Source organism: Haliotis asinina, chromosome 3 (assembly GCF_037392515.1).
Source record: "Haliotis asinina isolate JCU_RB_2024 chromosome 3, JCU_Hal_asi_v2, whole genome shotgun sequence".
Lineage (NCBI taxonomy): Eukaryota > Metazoa > Mollusca > Gastropoda > Lepetellida > Haliotidae > Haliotis > Haliotis asinina.
The window spans coordinates 11,828,869-11,841,129 of record NC_090282.1 but is presented as its reverse complement, the minus strand read 5'-3'; the positions used below and the strand labels follow the sequence as shown (position 1 = coordinate 11,841,129).

General features: G+C 38.7%; 1 protein-coding gene across 1 annotated transcript in view; it reads right to left on the bottom strand.

The window, feature by feature from the left end:
- Positions 1–12,261, bottom strand: part of LOC137277473 (exostosin-1b-like) — a 118,403-nt gene that overhangs the window by 18,334 nt on the left and 87,808 nt on the right. The window lies entirely within an intron of this gene.

Genomic DNA, 12,261 nt, shown 5'->3' with positions numbered 1-12,261 from the left:
TCTTCTCGACAATATCACAACTTGGACAGTCATAAATGTGCATGGATGATTTTCAGAGGATATCCTTAAAGATTGGTTTCATCCGAGTCCGTCTGCTTGTTGCCAGTAATTCCACAAAATCTCCAGTAATCATTGAAGAGTGTAACATACCAAATGTTGATGCTCTTAAGCCTCACACCAGCTTCTGATGTCATGTCACGATATGTCCAAATATGGAAGCAAGCTAAAGAACAAAACTCTTTCATGTGGACGGTTTTTCCACACTTCTTCCAATTGTGTACAGCCCTCCAAGCATCTTGTTGCAATATATCCAGGCGACATGATACATCATTTACTAGAAACAAATACATCAAATATTTACAAGCAAACTTTGAACATCAGACGATTAGTGACTTTCATCAATCCTCATCCTTTTTTAATCCACCATATTCATTACTTTCAACATTGCAGAATAGGCCGGCAAACATGGAAATTGATAAGGAAATTGTTCCAATAAATCTTCAAAGTGTCCAGACTGACAAAGTTCCACAAGACAAGTGCAACAATCCCATCAGGCACTCAACAGAACATAATGGATTCCATCATGCGAACATGCTACTTCTTGCTCATTTCATCAGTTTCACACTCAAGTTCGGCAAATCAGTCAGGTGAACTTTCTACAAATTGAAACGATTGTTCGTCTGACTATGTGCTGCTAAATGTGATCCAGTATACATGTCAACATGAAGATAATTCAGTTTATAATAAAACACGGCCTTGAAACATGTATGTTCCTTTTTTTCTTTGTAGCATTGGCATGCCTAGGATTTAAGGTTATGGCAAAAATTCCACAAATCTAAGGGACAGAACACTTCCAAGGACCATGTGGTCCCAGAAACCAGCACATCCTCGGGAGAACCAGTTGCTCGCTGTGATTCACCAACAATATCATATTAATTTGGAGTAAGAGCCAAAAACACAAAACAAAACAAAAAAGACAAACCCGAAACATTTTGTAAGACTGGTAACATCGTTTCAAAGAGCTTTAACAACACTTCATTTCTTCACTAATTATTCATATCAAGTAATCTTGATTCTGAACTTCACAAGTTGAAGTCTTGAGCAAAGGTGGATAGACAATGTGAATGCAGTGACAAGATTTTTAGAAAATTAACCAGACAACTGAATCGAATCAAATACGATTAGTTCAACAGAATTGAAATATTTCTGGTTTAGGCATGAGTCATTGCGACTGTTAACCTGACCTGTCAAAGCTGTCATGTGAGTTTTCCTCTGTGCATGCTGAAGACAATATTCTTTTAATTTTCAAACTTCGAGCAACATGATATCTACAGAATGCAAACCTAGCATTATCTAAAAAGACAAAGGAACTATAATTAAAATGAAAAGCTTGGAAACAGAAAAAATAACCAAATTAGGAATAAAGCTTAGACAAGTGAGGTAGTTTTCCAATGCAAAGACAGGTTATGTTCACAAGTCGATTTTCCTTTGAAATGAATATTGCTCAACATGAACTAAGGGAGCATGGGACTCATAAATAAAGGAACACATCTACAATGTTCATGGTAACGAATACCCTGGGGTGACTGGAAACACAAACAGCATGAGTCAGAAGCCAGTACAACAATACACCATGACAGCCTTTTAAAGGATGGAACCCCTCCAAGTCAGACTGTTGTCCAACAATACAAGATGGTAGCCATTTGAGTCCCACCCAAGTGTGTTGTCAACTTTAAAGCTGACATCACCCTACATCCAGATGATCCAACAGTGATGTGTTGAAGGTTGAAAGACTTCGCCATTCTGCTGGAATTAATTGACAAGAACATTTAAAACCCCTATATGCACTGGCTTCTGGACCTTTCGCTCTTTTGATGTGGGCTGTAGTAGGACCAATAGATTAGGCCGCTATCAGTCATTAGTATCATCTTCACACGAACAATCACTTCTTTCACTGAAGCCAAACATTCCCACTTGAAATGGATGGTTTTGCTATTAGACATCCACTCTGGCTAAAACTCTGTAACTGGAGAAACTTAAGCTAAATCAGCTCAAGAGAAAGTGCTTCTATATCAGTTTTTGAAAACTTCGTAGCAGAAGATTAGTTGCTCAATAACTATGCCTGTTATTTATCTGAAACCTTAAAGCTAAATGATGTTTTGGTGTTTGTACATGCATGCAGTTACTGTTGACCACTCCACTCAGCAATATTTCAGTTATATGATGGCAACCTTCAAATAATCAAATCTGAATCAGACCATCCAGTGACTGAAATTATAATAAAACCAGACCTGTTAGAAGTGACACGCCATGTGCACTCACCAAGCCTGACCTCAAAATATTGAATGCCTCCTATAACAACTGGCATTGTCTAAGTTGCTATGGACCAGCTGAAGGATCAGTTTAGGCAACTAAACCATTTTGCGGACCAAATCGGCTCTCTACCTGAGAGCCTCTTCCCCAAAAGCAGTGTCATGACGAGGTCACGTAGCACAGGCCCTAGATCATAATACTTAGTATCTGAATACATAGTGTTTTGATAATAACAAACACACCCATTTAAACTCAACAGGAGCAAAAGAGTGACCAGAGATTCAGAACCTGTGGATATCAGACTTGTTACATTCAGGGCTTCAGCATTGCAGAGATGGCTAGCAGTAGGGACAATAATGTGGTTCAGGGGTTGTGAGACAGACTAAACAGACCCCAACAGTGTACTAGCCACATATGACCAGTTCCATAAGGAGAAGAACTTGTCATTTGGTAGTTCAAACAATGACATAAACCATTGAATTCCCATTTGTTTAACTTCCAACTCTTAATTCAATGAAGGACACCAACCCAACAGTTAATGCTTACAAAAATAAATGAAGACTACACATAAAATTAAGTTATTTAGAGAGGTCTGACTTCTCCCAATCATCTATGGTAAATCTGATTACCAACTTGTACTAGCTTTTGGGTTGAGGAAGGTGGAGAACGACTCTACTGAAATGCCAGCTTTATTCAGACAAAGAGCAAACCATGGTGTGCTTCATCCCGACTGAAGGGGGAAAGTCACAACTATTACTTGATAAGTCTCTTCCAATTATTTCCCTTTCTGTTAATGGCAGCCATATTGTTTCAAGGATCATTGGAGGATGGATATATCTTTGACATCTTAACAGAATTATGGTCATATTAGGATTGCACCACTTACAAACAGATCAAACTTTTGCACACTTTATTCTTCCTAATGCATTTTATTTAAAAAAATCATTTTCTGATGATAAAATACCTCTGATCTTATTCTTGATGCTATGATTCTGACTACCATTATCAAGATTACAGTCCACCGACAGTTGTCCTAGCAAGGGGGAATTTGTTGTGTTTAATATCAAGTGTGTCCTCAGCTTTCATTGAAATCTTAATTGTTTTGTATTTCATATTTTTCTGAAGTTGGTTTCTACCAGTGTTTAATCTTGAGACTGTATCTGTAGCATATTGCCGTGAGGATAGTGAAAGCCATTACAAGGAGTCATATAATAAGATGCTTGACAGGTTTATAGTAGAGTCGGCTTCCAAGCAAACCCTTATTACTGAAGCATTGCCCCCTAGGGCCAACAAGAAGAACTAGCTCCACTGATTGTCACGGAAAGATGATTGACAGGGTTTCTTGGTTGAAAACTTGTTGCCATTTTGGGAGTTCTTTTCTATTCCAGACTTGGTTTTACAGCCAAATTGATTATCACCTAGATCGGATTATGCTGGCAATGAAATGTGGTATTCAATACTAAATAAACAGGACAGGAATAACAGAGCAGACAGAAAGCTGAGAACAGTTAACAAAGGAAGTATACTTTTCTGAAAATATACAGTATATTCCTACATGGTTTTCACAGATGGAGAAACACAATATTGAGTATACAAAGCTACCAGTGCTATCTCTTTTTGGTGTGGTGGGCAAGAGTGACATATCATAAACGGAGTCTTGAAGAAAACCTTTGGCATCTTCAGTCAGTTTCCTGTTAGAGTGAATGAGTGAGTTTAGTTTTTTACATTGCTTTTAGCAACATTCCAGTAATATCACAGCATTGGATACCAGAAAAGCTTGACACATCGTACTCATGTGTGGAATTAAACCCGGGACTTTGCCATGATGAGTAAATGCTTTAACCACAAGGCCCTGTCACCCCCCATTTCCTGTTCGAGGAAAGCCTAATGTGATGCACAGTACAGGACATATAACATTTTACCATGGTGCTGACAAAACAGGAATTATAAGCTTAGTGAATCTTGGATCTATCATTCAAACCAACAATGACAGGATCCTGTTAAACCTTGTGGAAACAACTCTGTACAGCAAATTACAGCAATTTAGATAACTGCCCACCCTTTTGAAATGAGCATATCAGATTCTAGTTAGAATACCATGTGTTCAGCATTTCAGTTACACTAATTCATCTCAGAGTAATATACGTTTATACACATGGCAGCTAAATCTCGGACGAGAAATGAGAGATTAACAGTTATATTCATATCATTATCCCAGTGCAGGAACTACAGACACACTCACTCAACCCAAGATGACCTTTTTTAGAATCACAAAGCAACTACTTCTTATACAACTATTTCTCAGGTTTAGCTGATAGAGAGACTGCTAGACTGACAACTATCAATAGCCATGATCAGCTGAAAGAATGTCTGCCATCAGATCAAAGCCTCACATCAAATCTTCAAGTACTTCACATGAAAATGGAAAAGCTGGCAAAAATCCACAAAAAGCCAGCAAGCCTGATGACAGATTTTGTTTCCTGTTCAATTCTAGCGATCACAGCCTATGTAATCGCTGGAGATCACACCGCATTCGAAAATACCAATAAAACCAGGTCCCTGCCAAGAGAGATGCTTCAACATCACTTAAAACAATTTCTTGGCAAGGATCACTTCCCAAAATATTAGAAGTGGTTCATTTATTGTTAAGTTTTGTTTCTCTTCTAACTTTCTCTCCAGAAAACCATTTGAGAATTGAGTAAATGGGATGACTTAAACATCATTCCTGGAAAACCAATATTGGCACAGCGATGATTATTTGGTACAATGGGTATGATTGGACAAATGAATTGCCTACAGACCCCACTCGAGGGAAAATCTGTTAGATGAAGGCTGAAGGTCATTAAAAAATATGAACAATCCAAATGCATACTTGATATCGTGTAACTACCCCTTAATAATACATCATAGTGCTCCACTACAACTACTTTGTAATTGATACTATTCTTTCTAAAGCTGCTTTTGCGATATTGCTTTCTACAACTACTTCAAAAATACACCTGTCAATTCATATGTTATACTGCTATCCTACAACTTCCATAGATTGATTTTTCTTGCCACTTTATAACTGAAACTGTAAATCTTAAAACTTCACTACATCATTTTTTTAAATTGATAATGCTTTAATCCTATAACTATTAAAAAATTACTAAATTCAGTATAATCAGTAACTTACAAAGGAACGTACTGAACAATATCCCCACAGTATTGTGTCCATAATAGCCAAAATCATCAACATGATCATATATATTAAAATGGGAATCCCAGTAGCCTGAATTATGGTTTGCCACATGCACATTGTTTACCGACAGTTTTTTCCAACTGTCAGCTGCAAATTTATTCATTTTAATAAAAAAAATGATGACAAAAACGATATTTCCTTCCTTATTCCCAGAGGTAGGGATACACTTTTTTCTGCAGCTGGAGCCCAATCCCTTGCACAGCCATAACACACTAGGGGGAGCACTTTGTTCAATCATTACCCTTCATATATTGATTCTGTCAAGTAAAGTCCATGCACTTAATACCCAATCTTCTATAGAAACAGAGTGCAGTGAATTGCAAGCAGTAATATGAAATTTTACCAATAATATCTCATCAGCATTCATAGTTTATGCTGGCCCCTGTCATAATGCTCTTAAACTGGAACTCTTTGGAACCTTCATTGCAAGTTAACTTTCTGCAATGTCATAGTGTTTTGCTTGTTCATTTACATATGTGTGTAATTCTTGTAATGGGAAATATTCATACATGTATGATCAAGGACTAATGGGCCCTGGATTCCTCCTCATGCATGTCTATCAAGGGTTCAATCAGCTAAGCAACCCTTCCAAAGCTTAGTTACGGGGGCTTGGAGTTGTACACATTACAACATGTAATACTCAGCTGCTGTTTGGCACACCCACATGTTCCTTTCATACTAATACAAATTTCAGAGAAATAATTACAATGTACGCAAATATTTTCCTTTGCTGATTCCAATATCGAATGAAAGGTGAATGAATTATTATTTTGCACCACTTTTGCAATATTCCAGCAAGAAACATGGCAGGTGACACCAGAAACGGGCTTCACACATTGTAGCCATACAGGGAATTGAACCCAGTTCTTAGAGCGGATGCTAGGACCAATAGAATACCCTGCTGCCCCATATGCACAGAACAAAAACTAAGGCATCATGAATATACTTTCAGGATATGTTTTTGAAGTGAAGACAGCACATATGTTTATCCCTTACACTTAATCGCAACAAGAACATCAAGCATACTAATCCTTAACAAAAGATGAGAAGTATATGTGCTATAGTCAATCAGTCAAGTTGCAAAATGTAAGTGACCCCAAGTCAAATCCAAAATATAAAACATAACTGTCAGGAATGTTAATCATAATATGCAGATTATTTTCTAATTTCAGCTGAGTGATCGATGATTATTCTAATCTTGCCATTAGGAAAGCTTCGTCCCTAGATGATCACATGAAGTAGCATGAGTGGAAACACCAGTTCTTCACCATCTTTTAACTGTGTTTAGAACACAGGAAGAAAGGAAAATGGCCTTTATCATAAGCTGAGTGTTCGACAGGATATTTAAAGGTTCGAACATTCAAATAGCATTGAAATTCTCAATGACCCTCCTTACTTCATAACAATGAAGAACAAATGGAAAAAGACCACAACCAATAAGGAATCTAACTATTTCCTGAATATATTCACCAAAGGACACAATGAATACAAAATGCAGGAAGTGTCACTTTTATGACCTATTCTTCAACTATCAAAGACCTCTCTTGACCTGTTTATTTCTACCCACCTGCATCTATGATGAGGAGACCTGTGAAGGTCCCGGGGTAGAATAGGCCTTCAGCAACCCATGCTTGCCATAAAAGGCGACTCAGCTTGTCGTAAGAGGCGACTAACGGGATCGGGTGGTCAGACTCGCTGACTTGGTTGGCACGTCATCGTTTCCAATTGCGCATATCGATGCTCATGTTGCTGATCACTGGATTGTCTGGTCCAGACTCAGTTATTTACAGACCGCCGCCATATAGCTGGAATATTGCTGAGTGCGGTGTAAAACTAAACTCACTCACTCACTGTGATGAGGAAATCGAAAGTTCCACAACTAACAAACTTTTGTCTGAAGTTTCGTTTTGTGTTTGATTTTGACCAATCACGATCCTTAAACCAGACTGTGGCAAATAAGCATCACTAGAAACCAAACTTTATCCAATAAGACAGCTTTTTTTTAAAAACCCGAAAATACTCTTTGCAAGGTTACAGTGATATTGATGTTCAGAGCTTTTGAATGATACCCGCCATCAAACGAATCGCCTCATATGTAATTCATAGATAGCTTCTAAAATGGAGGTATTTGTCCCTGCTTTATCCTGTTACCAAGTGGGAGGCCACTGATATTGGGAAATAGACAACTATACATATTATTTGGCTGTAATCATCATAAACTTCCAGGTAGGTGTACTGCTAACCCATAAGATTGTCCTGACATGGCACTGACCACCTGAAAAATACTTTTGTGAAATTGTATCTCATAGATAAGCCTACCCCCTCTTCAGACTGCATTTTTGGTCCTCAAAATTTGGCTTATCTATGGTAACATACAGTATATCTCTAACCTTGTACATATAAGCCCTGTCTCAGTCTTGACTTGACATTGTGCTGATTGTTGCTATGAACACAAGAGTTCCGCTGACTCTATACGGCACATTAAAGTGACCAACTACCACACCAATGAAATAGTGTTGTTACCCATTAACTTGATTTCACAACTGTAAACCTGAAAAATATTTAAATCTTCACTTTAAGGCACTACCACTGGCTTCATATATTGAACCATGTTTGGAGTTAAACCCTCGATCCCCTCGACACAATGAGGCAACACTTGAACAACTGGGTATAGGTTGCAGTTGCCCCTGCTGAGCACCATATGAAACTGAATTACAAAATAATCATGACGATCATCCAAGGTTATGTCACATGGTTTAAGAGCAGACCTCTGTGAACACATGTTCTGAAGAATGTGGAAGTGAAGTAGCTGTTCTGTTTCCTCATCCCGACATGACATATCTTCATTATCAGCACCAGGGGTTTTCAGGAGGGAGAACAGCTGGCGAAAATGCTTACACACCATGTTGTAGAAATCTCCACGGCTACTGAACACCTAGTGCTAAGCAACCCCCAATGTGAGTTCCAACCTGGCCAGATCATGTGATCTGCATGATCAACTTCTGTGTAGCTACAGATAATTCTTATCAATGACATGCCATTGAGTCATTCAATACTAGCTTTAGAGGCATGAGGTCAGATCAACATTGCTTTTCTTTTTTGATTAAATGACCATCACTTTAATCATTGCCAAATATCTTTTCAAGGGAAACACAACATTCATAAGCTCTACTTCATTTTATAAATTCAAAATGCAATTTCTGGGACCTACTCTGAAAACCCTGTGTAGTTTTCAACGAAGACACAGTTTAAAAAACAATTTGAAATCAGGAGTACAACCCAAGAATCCAAGATGCTTACTTCCAATGACTGAGGTAAGTACATTGCACTATAGGCGTGCATACACTTTATGAGATTTATCCTCTCATATCAAATTCACTGAAAGGAGAACAGATTACTGGATAAATATTTTGTTGGTTCAATTACCAACTCAGTAATTCAAAGCAGCGGTAATTAACAGTGGCAGTAATTGATAATAATAGTCTATTTATAATGTACAAAGTGCACTACTCCATGCAAAGTGCATGCTCTGAGTGCACAAAGTAGCTGAGACAGAAAATCAGTCTTGAAAGGTAGTTCGAAACTAGTAGGTCCTGAGCTGAAATTTGACATCAAAGGTTGGACACTGTTTTTGTTGTAGGGGAGATCACTCCAGTCTGTTGCTGCATTTATAGCGAAAGATTGATCGATTAATCCACATGAACAAGACTGCACTTCTGATACCGTGAGAGAACGAGTGTTTATGCCACACTCAGGAATATTCCAGCTATACGACAGTGGTTTTCAAATAACTGAGTGTGGACCAGACAATCCAGTGATCAATAGCATGAGCACAGTCACTACTGACTTCAACATGGTTTCAAGTCCAATGTAATACATTGTCCAACAGGACTGACCCTACTCACACACTGTGGAGTGGGGTCCTCAGACATACCATGCATCAAACTCCAACTAACAACCTCCTGGGAAATAAGGGACATAACTCTAAAGATATTGTGCTTTGAACCACAGTGCCACTACTGCCTATCTGTCTATTTCCACCATGCTACACAGCATGTCCTTTCAGAGGCCTGTACTGCAACATGTATTTTTGGTAGTCTGTTGACTTCACAGTTTAACGTTTTATCTTACACCTGAGGAATTACAAATAAAATTAGTATGAAATCAATATTTGTCAAATTTATTCAGAAACTGTCCTCCAACCAATACATCTTTGGGTATGTGTTCTTTGAAGTGACTAGTACTAACAATATTAATAGATAAGACTGTCAGCCACACTTGAGCTGCACACTGTCAACTGGATTGGGCTCAAATCAATCAATATTTGTCCACATCATCTACAGGACACGCCCAACCCAGCACTTCTCTGGTCATGTGACCTCCACTTGACTCTGTGTGGGCTGTCAATCACTGGGTGAGGAAGATCCATAACCTCTATATGGTTAATATGTTTTACTTAGCACCAGACACTTGGTGGTCCATTGGTTCAGCTCCACTGCTTGTTATTTATTACTGACCAAGAGCTTTTCAGTACCTATCCAGAGGCCTGATATTACCTATCAAATGCTTGTTACCACCTATCAACTGCTAGGTGTTACTCACCCAATGGCTTCTTAAGACCTACCAAATGCTTGTTGTTACCCATTTAAATGCTTGTTAATATCTACCAGCTGCGTATTAAAGCTTTCCAAACTGTATATTATTACCTACCAACTGCTTAATATAAATGTCCAATTGCTACTACATGTAATTACCTACCATAGGGTTGTTATTACCTACCCAGCTGCTTGTTATTGAGGGAGGTTGAAACTTCCCATTGAAACTACTGAGAATGCTAACAGATTAGGGATGGTTATTGAGGGGCAAACAAACATCAAACATATTTGAATGTAGTAGTAAGATTTATATTATGTATTTTAATGATAGTTGGTACACATACAAGCTCACTTTTTAAGCAAAGTCAAAAAACATTTCACACCAACACAACCTTTCTTGGAAGCGATCGCTTACTGTGCTTTATCAAAACCCAATCAACCATAGTGACATACACTGGGAGAATACACCTGCAAGCTCACCAGTCTGTTTTTATGCTCCTTACTACAGATCTTACTAATTGCTTTGATGTGGAAATGAATGTAAATGTAATGTGTTGTCAATTTGTGACTTAAAGTTTATCAGTTAATGTTTATCAACACGCAACAGTAGTGAGTGAGTGAGTAAGTGAGTGAGTGAGTGAGTGAGTGAGTGAGTGAGTGAGTGAGTTTAGTTTTACGCCCCACACAGCAATATTCCAGCTATATGGCGGCGGTCTGTAAATAATTGAGTCTGGACCAGACAATCCAGTGAACATGAGCATCGACCTGCGCAATTGGGAACCGATGACATGTGTCAACCAAGTCAGCGACCACCCGATTTCGTTAGTCGCTTCTTACGACAAGTTGAGTCGCCCTTTATGGCAAGCATGGGTTGCTGAAGGTCTATTCTACCCTGGGACCTTCACAGGTCACACGCAACAGTAATGAGACTGTATATGTGAGTTACATGGTTTGGGCAGGAATTTAGAGGGTTGAGAAAGGGAACCGACCTACAGTCAGTCGGTCATATACGGTACTAGCCATTGGCCTGTACCAAGTTGTATAGGGTCTGCAGAGTAAACCTCTACTGTTAGTGCAGCAGGATTTAGTTCTTCATCCCAACCTGGGAAGCTAGATAAGTGGGATAATTACTACAACTCTAAACAGGTGTGTACAGAGAGATAGAGGGTCTTCTATATGCAACAGTTCATGTGGATGAAGTCAGTGAGGGACTTTAGTTATATTCCAGCAATATCATGGTGGAGGACATGGAGAAATGGGCTCACAATTTGTCCTCATGTCCAAAATTGTCACTGTGTCTTCAGTGTGACAAGCAAACCTTTTTACCACTAGGCTACCTCACTACCTCCCCAATGTGGTTGAAGATAAGGATACTGGATATGGATACTGGATAAGGATACTGGATAAGGCTTAAATAAAGAATTTACACTGTCACAGTTCACGGTTCAAAATCCTTCTCCTGGCAATGATGGAAATATAAAAACAGAAGAAAACACATGTTTTACCATCTATGAAGTCAAGATTGGTGTCATCTGGTGTGACGCCATCTAGCTTCTACAGTCTACTACCAAAATATTATACAGCTATGCTGGACTAATAACTAATGGTGAGTCATTGTTTATATTCTAGGCTGGTGTCTATTGGTGAGGTTTTGTTCATATATTCCAGATTATTGCTGTTATTTAGAATTGGCAGAACACCCTTATCCCCTCAAGACCATGATGGTAAATGGGTACAGGGGAATTAATCAAACCAGAATAAAGATATGATGGACAATAGATGCTGAACCAGGATGCCTTTGTTTCATCAGCTAACACACAGCTTGTTCAAGTGTGGACATGTATGTTCAGTATCTGATACTAGGTTCATTAGGTGAGTGAACTGGGGTTAAACATCAGTACTTCAATTGTAGCTATCAGTTCTAATGATGTGGATGGGAAGGAGAGATATAGATGGGTTTGGATGGGTATGGGTGAGTGAGTGAGCTAGTTTAGTTTTACACTGCCTTAAGCAGTATTCCAACCATATTGCTGCAATATGGTGGCGGACACCAGAAATGTGCTTCTCACATTCTATCAGTTTGGCGAATCGAACCTAGATCTTCACCAAGAC